At 36.2% G+C, this 4,926-nt stretch overlaps 1 long non-coding RNA gene across 1 annotated transcript; it reads left to right on the top strand.

Moving 5' to 3' along the window:
• The first annotated feature begins 1,066 nt into the window (after window positions 1-1,066).
• LOC130591580 (uncharacterized) lies at window positions 1,067-4,449 on the top strand. Its single transcript, XR_008969399.1, has 2 exons — window positions 1,067-1,629; window positions 4,178-4,449. It is a non-coding gene; the product is annotated as an uncharacterized LOC130591580 (long non-coding RNA).
• The last annotated feature ends 477 nt before the right edge of the window (window positions 4,450-4,926 follow it).

Here is a 4,926-nt window from a genome sequence, read left to right as displayed (position 1 = left end):
AACCAAGGCATTCTACTAAGGATTTGATTTTCTAAAAGCACTAATCTTTGACTTAAATGCATAAATAATAGAAACACAACATAAATTAAATCGTTTTATACGTAAAATAGCTAAAAGATGAAAAGATTGACATTCTATCGCATTAAGGTGCCTAAGATCTTGGTTATCCCACATCAGAATTTGAGGAGAACGAAGCATTCTTTATACAGAGGTGGACACCTCAACCTAGTGGAGATCTTTTAGTTGGGATTATGAACCTGCACCAAAGTGAATCCTTGCGGGCTAGGGCCCAAAGAGGACAACATCTACTAGTGAAGATGCCTAAGATCTTGTGTATCCCACATAAGAGACTTTAAAGGTGGACAAAGTGCCTAAGATTTTGGCTATCCCACATCGGAAGTTTAGCAGAAGGAATCATTCTCTATATAGAGGTGGACACCTCAATCTAGTAGACGCCTTTTGGGTAGGACTTGTTTTCCTTCACCAAAGAAAACCCTTGCTGGCTAGGGCCTAAAGAGGACAATATCTATTATTGTGTTCCTAAATACCTTGGGGTATTACATATGGTATCGTAGTCCGGGTCCACGCCAGTGTATTTCAGAGTTGGTACGAAATAAATAGATTCTCCCCATATGTGTTCAAGAGTAGCGCAAGTGAGTTTTTAAGTTGTTAAAGTGTGCACATGAGTAGCACAAATATAATTTGTGTTCAGTCTCTCTAGATTTCAGAGCTCCTCTCTCTAAATATTAATAACTGGGGATTATCTTTAGGTTTCTGACCTAGGGTATAATAGCCCTGTTTTTAAGAGTCTTTATTTAAATGATAATTATAATTATTAAGTTAATTATGTTTCGAAAATTCTTATTTTATTTGAGTTGGAGTATAAATTTTATTGTCGTGTTTGTAATATATTTATTTATTTAATTATATGAGATTATTTTCATTATTATTATTATTTAAAATTATTTTGGATCTTATGTGCGACTAAATTGTGTGGTATTTAGTCAAATAGGAAGTAAAAGTCAATTTGCCCTTGAACTCCTATACCTTCTGTCGGTTTGTTTGGATAAGAACCATAAAAAAACCCCAAATCTATAAACTAAACCCCATTTCCGTGTTCTTTTGCTCGACAAAACCGAAACCCCAAATCCCCATATTCTCAATCTCTCTCTCCTCTGTTCGCCGCGGCATCTTATGGTCACCGGAGCCGCGCCTTTCTCGCCGGCGTTCTTGCTGCGCGTGTGGTGCTGCTCGCAAGCCACCACACCGTTGCTCTCTCTCTCCTCCCAGTGAACCTTCGAGTTCTCTCACTCACCGTCGCCTGCGCGTCGCCGGCGATTCTTCGAGGCTCGCCGGAGTTTTCCCCCTTGTCAGCGCCGTCTGTTCTCGTTTTCTCTTTCATCCTCCTGATTCGTGCTGCTGTTGTTCGCGGTTGGTGGTTCTTTCTTCGCGCCACCTTGCCGTCGTCAGTGCTACTGTGTGCTTGGTGCTGCCGCCTATCTAAGGTGATCTTGTTGGTGATTTTGTTGTTATTATTGTTGCTGCGTTGTTGCCGAAGCTTCGAAAATCTCCCTCGACCTTTCTATTTCTCGGTTCTTCTCTGTCTTCGCTGCTCCTAATAGAGCAGAGGTACATACCTCTTGTCTATTTTTCTTTAAATTTCAGAATTCTTGATTAATGATTCAAGTTCAAGTTATTATTTGTCATTGTTGCTATTGTTTGTGTTACTCCTAGTGGTTGTAAGTGTTGTCTTGGTTGTTGTTGTGGTTGTTGATGATGATGAGGATGACATGTTGTTGTTTTAATGCTTGGTGGTGTGTTGTTGTGCTGTTGTTGTTGTCAATTCTAAGAGTACCTAAGTACTAGTTTGATTCTTTGGGTATTAAATCAGTTTATGGTATCATTGGGTTTTGTAGCCTTAGTAAACTAGATCAATTTTGCCTACAAATAATTCTTTTAATTCAATTCTTCTTGAAACGAGTAAAGAGAAGCCATGGTAGGTGGGTGTTTCATTTACGTATGTGGTTTGGAGTTGAGTTTATTAAAATTGAAATCTAGGCAATGACGTTATACGTTCCAAGCTACTTTTGTTAAATAATTTTACCACTAATCTTTATCACCGTTATATTGGACAGTACTAAATGAGTAAGTTAGTTTGATTGACTCTTTATAACCTCAATTTAATCCGACTAATGGAATTTGCTAGTTTAGTTGAATATATTAGTGTTATTGTCTCCTTATCAAAGATTTGTAATTAGACTCGTGAGACATTCTTATTTAAGGAAATTGATTGAGTTACTTTAATTAGTTTTCTCCTATTAAGTCAGAAAGAGAATTAATTAGTCCTTATTAGTAATGTGAAGAGTACTTGAGTTAGTTTCATTAACTATGGATTCGATTAATGAAAATGTGGTTAATAAAGTATTTTAGTTTGATAACTATAAATGAAATAAAATGATAAAGTCAGACTACTTGACTAGTGATTCACTAAAGTGTATTAGTGTGTGTGTTTAACTACATAAATCAAAGTGAGTTAAGAATTACCTTGAAGAAGTCCCACTTAGATAATGACATTGTTTTAATGAGATAAACTCGCTATGTATGACCATGAGTATGGTCTATACTTGATTTTATTACTGATTATGTTAATGAGAACTCAGCTAATGGTATAACATGGATTATATTTTGTTACTTATAATGAACCTATGATCGATGAAACTTGAGTCATGTGTTTTTGGTTTATTCTTGTTAGTTAATTTAACTGAGAGACTTAGTAATATTGTTGTGGATATTTGTTGACATGATTAATTACTACCAGTTGTGTTTATGTTGATAATTGGAATTTGAAAAGCATATATGTGTCAATTTGAAATATGTCTTTATAAGAGTTAGACGATTATGGTTATCTACGGGGGAAATGACTAGGTTGGATACAAGTTGCTAATTACTTTAATAGTCTTGATTATTGGAGGATGATTTGGATGGAGTATCATTGGGAATATGAAGGAGATTATAATATTGGAATTGTTCTTCGATTGGTAAGGATTTGAGTGCAAGATAGAATTCAGTCTATTGAGGTTTATTTATGAGTCGAGCTAGCTTCATATTCTCAATATATTTGTTGGTAGCCAAATTATGTTCTCTAGTTCAGATTAGTCTAAGTTTGGTTATTGATTATCGAAGTTATTTTGAGGTGGTTGTTGGAGGATGGCTATGTAGACGTATATAATTCAAGATGACATGGGAAATCAAGTCATCATGCTTTGAGGTTTCGCATAATTGTTATAGAGTGGATGTAACCTTTATGTTTAGCAATATATTTAAATGCTCATGTGTGCGTTATATGAATATTAGATATCATATATCGTTTATAGTAATGCCCATGATCATAGATACATCTCTGTGAGTTAGTTGTGAATTGCTATTGGATTATTATAAAAGTATTCTTTTTGTTCAGTCATTGGAGTTTTTCGAAAATACTATATTTCTCAAAATATGATTTGGTATGATAACGAGGAAATGATTCAGATATGAGTTAAGACCAGATAAGGTCGAATATGGTGTTATGTTATGAGTATTGAGGTTTAAAGTATAAACCATTAAATATCTTATTTTATAAATATGAAAGTGAGGCATGAATAGGCACCCCGAGTTAGGGCGGGTAAAGTCCCTATTGGTTGCCTTCCAGGAGGGGCTAATCCCTGGCGTTATAGGACATGTCCGGGTAAGTCTTGCAAGCATAATAATAAAAGGCTGGGTGACGACCCTCACTAGTTTGGAGACAGCTGGTACTGCGTGGTACCCCTCTCCACTCGCGTTCATGCCAAACGATCGGATTTTGTGAAAATATAGTAATTGAGTTGAAAGGTTGATTAAATGAGAATATAAAAACGTGTCACTGTTGAGAGTCATCTTATTGAATTTTGTTACTATATGACTGATGAAGTATTATGGAACGTGGAATTTGGAAATGTAATATGTATGTTCAACAAGAATATTGCTGCTAAGTATGCTATGATTGGTGTGATTGTTGAACTTATATTGATTGTGTGAGAGTCGTTTTCAAGTAAAAACCACCAAAGCATGTGTTACTCTTGTTTACGGGTTAGTACTCAGCTTTGCTGATGTGTATATGTTGTTTTGTCATTTCTGTGGCCTGTCACTTGGTGGGTGGCAGTTTTCCTAAATGTTTCAGGTTGAAGCCGAAAGTTAACCTTTGCAAGTTGAAGCTGATACAAGCTGGAGTAGTATTATAGTTGCTATCGAAGTGAGGACGCTTGACTTTGTAATAGTTAGTTGTTTATAATCTATAGTTATTTCTACATTTAAGAGTCGCTAGTTAGTGCTCCTGATTCTCTATTGGTTGTTGCTCCGCGAAAGCGTTGAGATTGTTGAGCTTTGGGATTTGGATATATTTTATAAATTGAATTTGCAAACAGGTTTATATCATTTTTCGCTTTAGCGTTGTCCTATTTTCAAAGGAAACTCTGCCGGATTTTCTGTAGAAATTTATGGGAATAGAGTCTGAGAATCAGAGCGTAGTTATAATAGTTAATTTATTTGAGTAGAGTTGGGATTGAGTTCCACACTCTCCGATTTAGTTCGGTGAGTGTGATGGTAATAGTCCGGGTTACCTTGACTGGAGTCTCTTTCGCTGTGCTTAATCCTTTGTAAGCTGGTCGGGAAATTCGGGCTGTTACATAGGGACTCTGGGAGTCAATTTTAGAGATTTCTTTTGCTTAGTTCATGCAATCAAGCAGCATCCAGGATCCGGCTCCGTCGGACGGTGACCGTTCTATCTCTGGTATTCAGGATATGGAGGGTGTCAAAACTCAGAAGGTGCAATTAAATAGTAATTTTGATAGAGTGTCGTTTAAAGAAGTAGTCGCTAATTCTTCACAATGGTTTTCGGAAGCGAAGGCAATT

The sequence above is a fragment of the Beta vulgaris genome, chromosome 5 (genome assembly GCF_026745355.1).
Source record: "Beta vulgaris subsp. vulgaris cultivar EL10 chromosome 5, EL10.2, whole genome shotgun sequence".
Taxonomy (NCBI): domain Eukaryota; kingdom Viridiplantae; phylum Streptophyta; class Magnoliopsida; order Caryophyllales; family Amaranthaceae; genus Beta; species Beta vulgaris.
Note: the sequence above shows the minus strand (reverse complement) of the source record. Positions and strands in the feature narration are given on the sequence as shown.